Source organism: Oncorhynchus tshawytscha, unplaced genomic scaffold, assembly GCF_018296145.1.
Source record: "Oncorhynchus tshawytscha isolate Ot180627B unplaced genomic scaffold, Otsh_v2.0 Un_contig_447_pilon_pilon, whole genome shotgun sequence".
NCBI classification, from domain to species: Eukaryota; Metazoa; Chordata; class Actinopteri; order Salmoniformes; family Salmonidae; genus Oncorhynchus; species Oncorhynchus tshawytscha.
Window position 1 is genome coordinate 210,001 of NW_024609818.1, and position 13,579 is coordinate 223,579.

Sequence of the window (13,579 nt, forward strand, 5' to 3'; positions counted from 1 at the left end):
GAAGAGAAGAGAAAGAGGAGAGGGGGAGAGAGAAAGCGAGAGAAGGGGAGAGAGAGAGAAGGGGAGAGAGAGAGAAAGAAGGGAGAGAGAGGGGGGAGAGAGAGAGAGAGAGTAGGGGGAGGAGAGATTCATTAGCTACAAGACAGAACCAAAACTATGATAGGAGCACAGCTGTCAATCTTCCACTGAACCAGGGTTAAAAGTGCACCTTCTCAACACACACACACAAACAGACACACGCGCGCACACACACACATTCTGAAGGGAATTCCTGCTGACATGTGACCACAAGGAACATTCTTTCAGCTGGCATTCTTTTCTTTAACTCAGAGAGGAAAGAAAGAGATCTGACTAGATAAGCTTAATTACAGAATAATAATATTTAATCAAAACACCTTTTAAAACATACACACAGCCACTGTGGTTTAGCCATCACAGAGTATGTGGTCTGACCAACCAGTTAGTGAAGTTACTGTGTTTCAGTCGTCTTAAGACAGTGTGGTCTGACCAACCAGTTAGTAAAGACACTGTTTCACAGTCGTCTGAGACAGTGTGGTCTGACCAACCAGTTAGTGAAGACACTGTTTCACAGTCGTCTGAGACAGTGTGGTCTGACCAACCAGTTAGTAAAGACACTGTTTCACAGTCGTCTGAGACAGTGTGGTCTGACCAACCAGTTAGTGAAGTTACTGTTTCACAGTCGTCTGAGACAGTGTGGTCTGACCAACCAGTTAGTAAAGACACTGTTTCACAGTCGTCTGAGACAGTGTGGTCTGACCAACCAGTTAGTGAAGTTACTGTGTTTCAGTCGTCTGAGACAGTGTGGTCTGACCAACCAGTTAGTAAAGACACTGTTTCACAGTCGTCTGAGACAGTGTGGTCTGACCAACCAGTTAGTAAAGACACTGTGTTTCACAGTCGTCTGAGACAGTGTGGTCTGACCAACCAGTTAGTGAAGTTACTGTGTTTCAGTCGTCTGAGACAGTGTGGTCTGACCAACCAGTTAGTAAAGACACTGTTTCACAGTCGTCTGAGACAGTGTGGTCTGACCAACCAGTTAGTAAAGACACTGTGTTTCACAGTCGTCTGAGACAGTGTGATATCTGACCAACCAGTTAGTAGTTACTGTGTTTCAGTCGTCTGAGACAGTGTGGTCTGACCAACCAGTTAGTAAAGTCACTGATTTTTCACAGTCGTCTGAGACAGTGTGGTCTGACCAACCAGTTAGTGAAGTTACTGTGTTTCAGTCGTCTGAGACAGTGTGGTCTGACCAACCAGTTAGTAAAGTTACTGTGTTTCAGTCGTCTGAGACAGTGTGGTCTGACCAACCAGTTAGTACTGTGTTTCACAGTCGTCTGAGACAGTGTGGTCTGACCAACCAGTTAGTGAAGTTACTGTTTCACAGTCGTCTGAGACAGTGTGGTCTGACCAACCAGTTAGTGAAGTTACTGTGTTTCAGTCGTCTGAGACAGTGTGGTCTGACCAACCAGTTAGTACTGTGTTTCACAGTCGTCTGAGACAGTGTGGTCTGACCAACCAGTTAGTGAAGTTACTGTGTTTCAGTCGTCTGAGACAGTGTGGTCTGACCAACCAGTTAGTGAAGTTACTGTGTTTCAGTCGTCTGAGACAGTGTGGTCTGACCAACCAGTTAGTACTGTGTTTCAGCCGTCTGAGACAGTGTGGTCTGACCAACCAGTTAGTGAAGTTACTGTTTCACAGTCGTCTGAGACAGTGTGATATCTTGTCCAACCAGTAAGGTCTTTCACAGGACATGTGTGTGTGGCCTCTATACTAGATCGACCGATTATGATTTTTCAATGCCGATACCGATTATTGGGGCCCAAAAACCTCATACCGATTAATCGGCCGATTCATATATATATATATATATATATATATATATATATATATATATATGTATGTGTGTATGTATATATGTGTATGTGTATATATATATGTATGTGTGTATGTATATATGTGTATGTGTATATATGTGTATGTATATATATATATGTATGTGTGTATGTATATATGTGTATGTGTATATATGTGTATGTATATATATATATATGTATGTGTGTATGTATATATGTGTATGTGTATATATGTATGTATATATGTGTATGTGTATATATGTGTATGTATATATATATGTGTATGTATATAATTATGTGTATGTATATATATGTGTATGTATATGTATGTATATATGTGTATGTGTATGTATATATGTGTATGTGTATGTATGTATATATGTGTATATATGTGTATATATGTATGTATATATGTGTATATATGTGTATGTATATATATATGTGTATGTATATATGTGTATGTGTATGTATATATGTGTATGTATATATGTGTATGTATATATATATGTATGTATATAATTATGTGTATGTATATATATGTGTATGTATGTATATATGTGTATGTGTATGTATATATGTGTATGTATATATATATATATATGTATGTGTATATGTATATATGTGTATGTGTATATATGTGTATGTATATATATATGTGTATGTGTATATATGTGTATGTATATATGTGTATGTGTATATATGTGTATATATATATATATGTATGTGTGTATGTATATATGTGTATGTGTATATATGTGTATGTATATATGTGTGTATGTATATATATGTGTATATATGTGTATGTATATATATATGTATGTGTGTATGTATATATGTGTATGTGTATATATATGTGTATGTATATATGTGTGTATGTATATATGTGTATGTGTATATATGTGTATGTATATATATATGTATGTGTGTATGTATATATGTGTATGTGTATATATGTGTATGTATATATATGTGTATGTATATATGTGTATATATATATGTATATATGTGTGTATATATATGTGTATGTATATGTGTATGTGTATATGTATGTGTATATATATATATGTATGTGTATATATGTGTATGTATATATATGTGTATGTATATATATATGTATGTATATGTGTATATATGTGTATGTATATATGTATATATATGTATATATATGTGTATGTATATGTATGTATATATGTGTATGTATACAGTGCCTTGCGAAAGTATTCGGCCCCCTTGAACTTTGCGACCTTTTGCCACATTTCAGGCTTCAAACATAAAGATATAAAACTGTATTTTTTTGTGAAGAATCAACAACAAGTGGGACACAATCATGAAGTGGAACGACATTTATTGGATATTTCAAACTTTTTTAACAAATCAAAAACTGAAAAATTGGGCGTGCAAAATTATTCAGCCCCCTTAAGTTAATACTTTGTAGCGCCACCTTTTGCTGCGATTACAGCCGTAAGTCGCTTGGGGTATGTCTCTATCAGTTTTGCACATCGAGAGAGTGAAATTTTTTCCCATTCCTCCTTGCAAAACAGCTCGAGCTCAGTGAGGTTGGATGGAGAGCATTTGTGAACAGCAGTTTTCAGTTCTTTCCACAGATTCTCGATTGGATTCAGGTCTGGACTTTGACTTGGCCATTCTAACACCTGGATATGTTTATTTTTTAACCATTCCATTTTAGATTTTGCTTTATGTTTTGGATCATTGTCTTGTTGGAAGACAAATCTCCATCCCAGTCTCAGGTCTTTTGCAGACTCCATCAGGTATTCTTCCAGAATGGTCCTGTATTTGGCTCCATCCATCTTCCCATCAATTTTAACCATCTTCCCTGTCCCTGCTGAAGAAAACCAGGCCCAAACCATGATTCTGCCACCACCATGTTTGACAGTGGGGGTGGTGTGTTCAGGGTGATGAGCTGTGTTGCTTTTACGCTAAACATAACATTTTGCATTGTTGCCAAAAAGTTCAATTTTGGTTTCATCTGACCAGAGCACCTTCTTCCACATGTTTGGTGTGTCTCCCAGGTGGCTTGTGGCAAACTTTAAACGACACTTTTATGGATATCTTTAAGAAATGGCTTTCTTCTTGCCACTCTTCCATAAAGGCCAGATTTGTGCAATATACGACTGATTGTTGTCCTATGGACAGAGTCTCCCACCTCAGCTGTAGATCTCTGCAGTTCATCCAGAGTGATCATGGGCCTCTTGGCTGCATCTCTGATCAGTCTTCTCCTTGTATGAGCTGAAAGTTTAGAGGGACGGCCAGGTCTTGGTAGATTTGCAGTGGTCTGATACTCCTTCCATTTCAATATTATCGCTTGCACAGTGCTCCTTGGGATGTTTAAAGCTTGGGAAATCTTTTTGTATCCAAATCCGGCTTTAAACTTCTTCACAACAGTATCTCGGACCTGCCTGGTGTGTTCCTTGTTCTTCATGATGCTCTCTGCGCTTTTAACGGACCTCTGAGACTATCACAGTGCAGGTGCATTTATACGGAGACTTGATTACACACAGGTGGATTGTATGTATCATCATTAGTCATTTAGGTTAACATTGGATCATTCAGAGATCCTCACTGAACTTCTGGAGAGAGTTTGCTGCACTGAAAGTAAAGGGGCTGAATAATATTGCACGCCCAATTTTTCAGTTTTTGATTTGTTAAAAAAGTTTGAAATATCCAATAAATGTCGTTCCACTTCGTGATTGTGTCCCATTTGTTGTTAATTCTTCACCAAAAATTACAGTTTTATATCTTTATGTTTGAAGCCTGAAATGTGGCAAAAGGTCGCAAAGTTCAAGGGGGCCGAATACTTTCGCAAGGCACTGTATGTATGTATATATGTGTATGTATATGTATGTATATATGTGTATGTATATGTATATATGTTTATGTATATATATGTGTATGTATTTATTTTATTTTTTATTTATTTCACCTTTATTTAACCAGGTAGGCTAGTTGAGAACAAGTTCTCATTTGCAACTGCGACCTGGCCAAGATAAAGCATAGCAGTGTGAGCAGACAACACAGAGTTACACATGGAATAAACAATTAACAAGTCAATAACACAGTAGAAAACAAAGGGGGGAGTCTATATACAATGTGTGCAAAAGGCATGAGGAGGTAGGCGAATAATTACAATTTTGCAGATTAACACTGGAGTGATAAATGATCAGATGGTCATGTACAGGTAGAGATATTGGTGTGCAAAAGAGCAGAAAAGTAAATAAATAAAAACAGTATGGGGATGAGGTAGGTGAAAATGGGTGGGCTATTTACCAATAGACTATGTACAGCTGCAGCGATCGGTTAGCTGCTCAGATAGCTGATGTTTGAAGTTGGTGAGGGAGATAAAAGTCTCCAACTTCAGCGATTTTTGCAATTCATTCCAGTCACAGGCAGCAGAGTACTGGAACGAAAGGCGGCCAAATGAGGTGTTGGCTTTAGGGATGATCAGTGAGATACACCTGCTGGAGCGCGTGCTACGGATGGGTGTTGCCATCGTGACCAGTGAACTGAGATAAGGCGGAGCTTGACCTAGCATGGACTTGTAGATGACCTGGAGCCAGTGGGTCTGGCGACGAATATGTAACGAGGGCCAGCCGACTAGAGCATACAAGTCGCAGTGGTGGGTGGTATAAGGTGCTTTAGTGACAAAACGGATGGCACTGTGATAGACTGCATCCAGTTTGCTGAGTAGAGTGTTGGAAGCCATTTTGTAGATGACATCGCCGAAGTCGAGGATCGGTAGGATAGTCAGTTTTACTAGGGTAAGCTTGGCGGCGTGAGTGAAGGAGGCTTTGTTGCGGAATAGAAAGCCGACTCTTGATTTGATTTTCGATTGGAGATGTTTGATATGAGTCTGGAAGGAGAGATTGCAGTCTAGCCAGACACCTAGGTACTTATAGATGTCCACATATTCAAGGTCGGAACCATCCAGGGTGGTGATGCTAGTCGGGCATGCGGGTGCAGGCAGCGAACGGTTGAAAAGCATGCATTTGGTTTTACTAGCGTTTAAGAGCAGTTGGAGGCCACGGAAGGAGTGTTGTATGGCATTGAAGCTTGTTTGGAGGTTAGATAGCACAGTGTCCAATGACGGGCCGAAAGTATATAGAATGGTGTCGTCTGCGTAGAGCTGGATCAGGGAATCGCCCGCAGCAAGAGCAACATCATTGATATATACAGAGAAAAGAGTCGGCCCGAGAATTGAACCCTGTGGCACCCCCATAGAGACTGCCAGAGGACCGGACAGCATGCCCTCCGATTTGACACACTGAACTCTGTCTGCAAAGTAATTGGTGAACCAGGTAAGGCAGTCATCCGAAAAACCGAGGCTACTGAGTCTGCCGATAAGAATATGGTGATTGACAGAGTCGAAAGCCTTGGCAAGGTCAATGAAGACGGCTGCACAGTACTGTCTTTTATCGATGGCGGTTATGATATCGTTTAGTACCTTGAGTGTGGCTGAGGTATATGTATGTATGTATATATGTGTATGTATATGTATGTATATATGTGTATGTATATATGTTTATGAACATATGAAAGCTGGTGGTTCCTTTTAACATGAGTCTTCAATATTCCCAGGTAAGAAGTTTTAGGTTGTAGTTATTATAGGAAATATAGGACTATTTCTCTCTATACCATTTGTATTTCATATAACTTTGACGATTGGATGTTCTTATAGGCACTATAGTGAACCCCAGTCTAATTTTGGGAGTTGATGGGCTTGAAGTCATAAACAGCGCAATGCTTGAAGCACAGCGAAGAGCTGCTCACAAATGCAGGAAAGTGTTGTTTGAATGAATGCTTACAAGCCTGCTGCTAGTTACCACCGCTCAGTCAGACTGCTCTATCAAATATCAAATCATAGACTTAATTATAACATAATAGCACACAGAAATACGAGCCTTAGGTCATTAATATGGTAAAATCCGTAACTATCATCTAGAAAACAAGACGTTTATTCTTTCAGTGAAATACGGAACCGTTCTGTATTTTATCTAACGGGTGGCATCCATAAGTCTAAATATTCCTGTTACATTGCACAACCTTCAATGTTATGTCATAATTATGTACAATTCTGGCAAATTAATTACGGCCTTTTGTTAGGAAGAAATGGTCTTCACACAGTTTGCAACGAGCCAGGCGGCCCAAACTGCTGCATATACCCTGACTCTGCTTGCACAGAACGCAAGAGAAGTGACACAATTTCCCTAGCTAAAAGAAATTCATGTTAGCAGGCAATATTAACTAAATATGCAGGTTTAAAAATATATACTTGTGTATTGATTTTAAGAAAGGCTTTGGTGCTTATGGTTAGGTACACATTGGTGCAATGACAGTGCTTTTTTCGCGAATGCGCTTGTTAAATCATCACCCTGTGATTCGATGATAAATTAAAAGGCACCACATTGATTATATGCAACGCAGGACAAGCTAGATAAACTAGTAATATCATCAACCATGTGTAGTTAACTAGTGATTATGTTAAGATTGATTGTTTTTTTTATAAGATACGTTTAATGCTAGCTAGCAACTTACCTTGGCTCCTTGCTGCCCTTGCGTAACAGGTGGTCAGCCTGCCACGCAGTCTCCTCGGAGTGCAATGTAATCGGCCATAATCGGTGTCCAAAAATGCAGATTACCGATTGTTATGAAAACTTGAAATCAGCCCTAATTAAATTGGCCATTCCGATTAACTGGCCGACCTCTACTCTATACTATATTATAAACTGGGTGGTTCAGTTCGAGCCCCGATTGCTGATTGGCTGTGGTATATCAGACCGTTTACATTTTAGTCATTTAGCAGACGCTCTGATCCAGAGTTAATACAGTAGTGAGTCATTTAGCAGACGCTCTGATCCAGAGCCACTACAGTAGTGAGTCATTTAGCAGACGCTCTGATCCAGAGTTAATACAGTAGTGAGTCATTTAGCAGACTCTCTGATCCAGAGTTAATACAGTAGTGAGTCATTTAGCAGACTCTCTGATCCAGAGCCACTACAGTAGTGAGTCATTTAGCAGACTCTGATCCAGAGCCACTACAGTAGTGAGTCATTTAGCAGACGCTCTGATCCAGAGCCACTACAGTAGTGAGTCATTTAGCAGACGCTCTGATCCAGAGTTAATACAGTAGTGAGTCATTTAGCAGACGCTCTGATCCAGAGCCACTACAGTAGTGAGTCATTTAGCAGACTCTCTGATCCAGAGTTAATACAGTAGTGAGTCATTTAGCAGACGCTCTGATCCAGAGTTAATACAGTAGTGAGTCATTTAGCAGACGCTCTGATCCAGAGTTAATACAGTAGTGAGTCATTTAGTAGACGCTCTGATCCAGAGCCACTACAGTAGTGAGTCATTTAGCAGACGCTCTGATCCAGAGTTAATACAGTAGTGAGTCATTTAGCAGACGCTCTGATCCAGAGCCACTACAGTAGTGAGTCATTTAGCAGACGCTCTGATCCAGAGCCACTACAGTAGTGAGTCATTTAGCAGACTCTCTGATCCAGAGCCACTACAGTAGTGAGTCATTTAGCAGACGCTCTGATCCAGAGTTAATACAGTAGTGAGTCATTTAGCAGACGCTCTGATCCAGAGCCACTACAGTAGTGAGTCATTTAGCAGACGCTCTGATCCAGAGCCACTACAGTAGTGAGTCATTTAGCAGACTCTCTGATCCAGAGCCACTACAGTAGTGAGTCATTTAGCAGACGCTCTGATCCAGAGCCACTACAGTAGTGAGTCATTTAGCAGACACTCTGATCCAGAGCCACTACAGTAGTGAGTCATTTAGCAGACGCTCTGATCCAGAGCCACTACAGTAGTGAGTCATTTAGCAGACGCTCTGATCCAGAGTTAATACAGTAGTGAGTCATTTAGCAGACGCTCTGATCCAGAGCCACTACAGTAGTGAGTCATTTAGCAGACTCTCTGATCCAGAGTTAATACAGTAGTGAGTCATTTAGCAGACGCTCTGATCCAGAGCCACTACAGTAGTGAGTCATTTAGCAGGCGCTCTGATCCAGAGCCACTACAGTAGTGAGTCATTTAGCAGACGCTCTGATCCAGAGCCACTACAGTAGTGAGTCATTTAGCAGACGCTCTGATCCAGAGCCACTACAGTAGTGAGTCATTTAGCAGACGCTCTGATCCAGAGCCACTACAGTAGTGAGTCATTTAGCAGACGCTCTGATCCAGAGCCACTACAGTAGTGAGTCATTTAGCAGACTCTCTGATCCAGAGCCACTACAGTAGTGAGTCATTTAGCAGACTCTCTGAACCAGAGCCACTACAGTAGTGAGTCATTTAGCAGACTCTCTGATCCAGAGTTAATACAGTAGTGAGTCATTTAGCAGACTCTCTGATCCAGAGCCACTACAGTAGTGAGTCATTTAGCAGACTCTCTGATCCAGAGCCACTACAGTAGTGAGTCATTTAGCAGACTCTCTGAACCAGAGCCACTACAGTAGTGAGTCATTTAGCAGACTCTCTGATCCAGAGCCACTACAGTAGTGAGTCATTTAGCAGACTCTCTGATCCAGAGCCACTACAGTAGTGAGTCATTTAGCAGACTCTCTGATCCAGAGCCACTACAGTAGTGAGTCATTTAGCAGACTCTCTGATCCAGAGCCACTACAGTAGTGAGTCATTTAGCAGACGCTCTGATCCAGAGCCACTACAGTAGTGAGTCATTTAGCAGACTCTCTGATCCAGAGCCACTACAGTAGTGAGTCATTTAGAAGCACAGAAACAACCACACACTCCTGGCCATCAGGAAGCAGATTGGCCACCCTGTACGTCTACATGTTTAGCGTGTAGACAGACCATTTTTAAAGCTGCCCCTTTGAAAACACCTACCTAGCCTTTACAGGCCCAATCTATGGGTGGTGGGGCGGTGGAAAGGTGGGGTTTTGGGGGAGCGGTGGAAAGGTGGGGCGGTGGAAAGGTGGGGCGGTAGAGCGGTGGAGTGGTGGGGGCGGTGGGGTGGTGGAAAGGTGGAAAGGTGGGGCGGTAGAGCGGTGGAGTGGTGGGGTGGTGGAGTGGTGGAGCGGTGGGGTGGTGGGGCGGTGGAAAGGTGGGGCGGTAGAGCGGTGGAAAGGTGGGGCGGTAGAGCGGTGGAGTGGTGGGGGCGGTGGGGTGGTGGAGCGGTGGAGAGTGGAGGGTGGGGCGGTGGAGCGGTGGGCGGTGGGGCGGTGGGGTGATGGGGCGGTGGAAAGGTGGAGCGGTGGGGCGGTGGGGTGGTGGAGCGGTGGAAAGGTTGTGGAGTGGTGGGGTGGTGGGGCGGTGGAGTGATGAGCGGAATTTCCAACCGCTCAACTTTGCTCACATACTCTGCTTCTTACATAATCTATACGAGAGAAACCAGAGGGACGAGAGAAACCAGAGAAACCAGAGGGACCAGAGAAACCAGAGGGACGAGAGAAACCAGAGAAACCAGAGAAATGAGAGAAACCAGAGGGACGAGAGAAACCAGAGGGACGAGAGAAACCAGAGGGACGAGAGAAACCAGAGGGACGAGAGAAACCAGAGGGACGAGAGAAACCAGAGGGACGAGAGAAACCAGAGAAACCAGAGGGACGAGAGAAACCAGAGAAACCAGAGGGACGAGAGAAACCAGAGGGACGAGAGAAACCAGAGGGACGAGAGAAACCAGAGAAACCAGAGGGACGAGAGAAACCAGAGAAACCAGAGGGACGAGAGAAACCAGAGGGACGAGAGAAACCAGAGGGACGAGAGAAACCAGAGAAACCAGAGGGACGAGAGAAACCAGAGGGATGAGAGAAACCAGAGAAACCAGAGGGACGAGAGAAACCAGAGAAACCAGAGGGATGAGAGAAACCAGAGGGACGAGAGAAACCAGAGGAACGAGAGAAACCAGAGGGACGAGAGAAACCAGAGAAACCAGAGGGACGAGAGAAACCAGAGAAACCAGAGGGACGAGAGAAACCAGAGGGACGAGAGAAACCAGAGGGACGAGAGAAACCAGAGAAACCAGAGGGACGAGAGAAACCAGAGGGATGAGAGAAACCAGAGAAACCAGAGGGACGAGAGAAACCAGAGGGATGAGAGAAACCAGAGAAACCAGAGGGACGAGAGAAACCAGAGGGACGAGAGAAACCAGAGGGACGAGAGAAACCAGAGAAACCAGAGGGACGAGAGAAACCAGAGGGATGAGAGAAACCAGAGAAACCAGAGGGACGAGAGAAACCAGAGGGACGAGAGAAACCAGAGAAACCAGAGGGACGAGAGAAACCAGAGAAACCAGAGGGATGAGAGAAACCAGAGAAACCAGAGAAACCAGAGAAACCAGAGGGACGAGAGAGCATGGAAAAGAAGAAGAAAAAGGGAGCATAAATAAACTGACCAGGATACACCAGCCTGTACAGCCTATACTGTCACCACTGACCAGGATACACCAACCTGTACAGCCTATACTGTCACCACTGACCAGCCTGTACAGCCTATACTGTCACCACTGACCAGCCTGTACAGCCTATACTGTCACCACTGACCAGCCTGTACAGCCTATACTGTCACCACTGACCAGCCTGTACAGCCTATACTGTCACCACTGACCAGGATACACCAGCCTGTATAGCCTATACTGTCACAACTGACCAGGATACACCCGCCTGTACAGCCTATACTGTCACCACTGACCAGCCTGTACAGCCTATACTGTCACCACAGACCAGGATACACCAGCCTGTACAGCCTATACTGTCACCACTGACCAGCCTGTACAGCATATACTGTCACCACTGACCAGGATGTACAGCCTATACTGTCACCACTGACCAGCCTGTACAGCCTATACTGTCACCACAGACCAGGATACACCAGCCTGTACAGCCTATACTGTCACAACAGACCAGGATACACCAGCCTGTACAGCCTATACTGTCACAACAGACCAGGATACACCAGCCTGTACAGCCTATACTGTCACCCCTGACCAGGATACACCAGCCTGTATAGCCTATACTGTCACCACAGACCAGGATACACCAGCCTGTATAGCCTATACTGTCACCACTGACCAGGATGATACACCAGCCTGTATAGCCTATACTGTCACCACTGACCAGCCTGTACAGCCTATACTGTCACCACTGACCAGCCTGTACAGCCTATACTGTCACCACTGACCAGTCTGTACAGCCTATACTGTCACCACTGACCATGAGGATACACCAGCCTGTATAGCCTATACTGTCACAACTGACCAGGATACACCCACCTGTATAGCCTATACTGTCACAACTGACCAGGATACCACAGCCTGTATAGCCTATACTGTCACCACTGACCAGCCTGTATAGCCTATACTGTCACAACTGACCAGGATGATACTGCAGCCACACACACACCGCCATAACACACCCATGAATGAGTAATACACAGCTAGTCTTTAATATGGGGAATTCACTGAGTGGACGAAGGCTCCAACAACCATACAATAGGTATCCTTAGGTCTTTGGAGCCTAGCTATATTGGTAACGGAGTGTGTGTGTGTGTGTGGACAGCTGCTCTCTCGTGCAGTATTATCAGAGAATTGATTGCATCCCTCCTCTCACAGTGAACAGGACAAAAACCCAGGAGGGACGAGAGGAGAGGGAGAGAATGTCTGTATGTATTTCTGTCTGTGTCTGTCTGTATTTCTGTCTGTCTGTCTTGTCTGTGTCTCTCTGTGTATCTGTCTGTATTTATGTCTGTGCGTCTGTCTGTATTTCTGTCTGTGTATCTGTCTGTATTTCTGTCTGTCTGTCTTGTCTGTGTCTCTCTGTGTATCTGTCTGTATTTATGTCTGTGCGTCTGTCTGTATTTCTGTCTGTGTATCTGTCTGTATTTCTGTCTGTGTATCTGTCTGTATTTCTGTCTGTGTGTCTGTCTGTATTTCTGTCTGTGTGTCTGTCTGTGTGTCTGTCTGTGTATCTGTCTGTATTTCTGTCTGTGTGTCTGTCTGTGTGGTGATACTGGCAGAACAGCAGCACAGATGTAGGTGATACATCACACTACTATAAAAGGAGCCACTTCACCAATGCAGCTGCAGCAATGTATTTATTAATATTGTAATAAGACGGTAATAGAAGAGTGATTCTACAGTTCTGTCCATTTGTTTGTAACGGTGAGACCTATAAGGTCTGTCAGTAAAGTAATAAACCACTCCATAGAAAATAAACACTGTGTGAATTGTACATTCTAGTTGTATTGGTTGGACCTGTAATCCTATAACTAACCTAAAGTAAATCACAGATTAACAATGTTAATGTCAGTGGTTCATTCTATAGTTCAGTAATGGGTTTACAGGCCTATAAGTAAAGTAATAAATCCATCACAGATTAACACATATAACGTAAATGTTTCTGTGAAGCCGCTTGCCGGGCTGCGACACGTAAAACAGACACCACCGGGGTCAGCAGCATCATCCAGCAGGCTATTTACAGCCACTGGGGGGTCAAGCCGTGTGAAATCCGATCCGAGTTTCCATCACGGACAAGAAAACTCACACCAACCGCTGACTAAAACACCTCCAGCCCACCACCATACTGGCGACCTAAAGCACCTGACACACCGCCACCACCAGACCCAAAAACGGCCATCTCCATTTCAAATGCGGGGCCATCCCCCTCTCCAGTCGCGGTAAGATCCTTTGTCATTATTCCATGTTAATGACGTGATGACCGATCAATCAA

At 43.4% G+C, this 13,579-nt stretch overlaps 1 protein-coding gene across 1 annotated transcript in view; it reads right to left on the reverse strand.

Annotated features, from left to right (window-relative positions):
- LOC112242015 (pre-B-cell leukemia transcription factor 1) overlaps positions 1 to 13,579 on the reverse strand; it is a 46,790-nt gene that overhangs the window by 31,167 nt on the left and 2,044 nt on the right. The gene's annotated exons all lie outside the window — the stretch shown is intronic.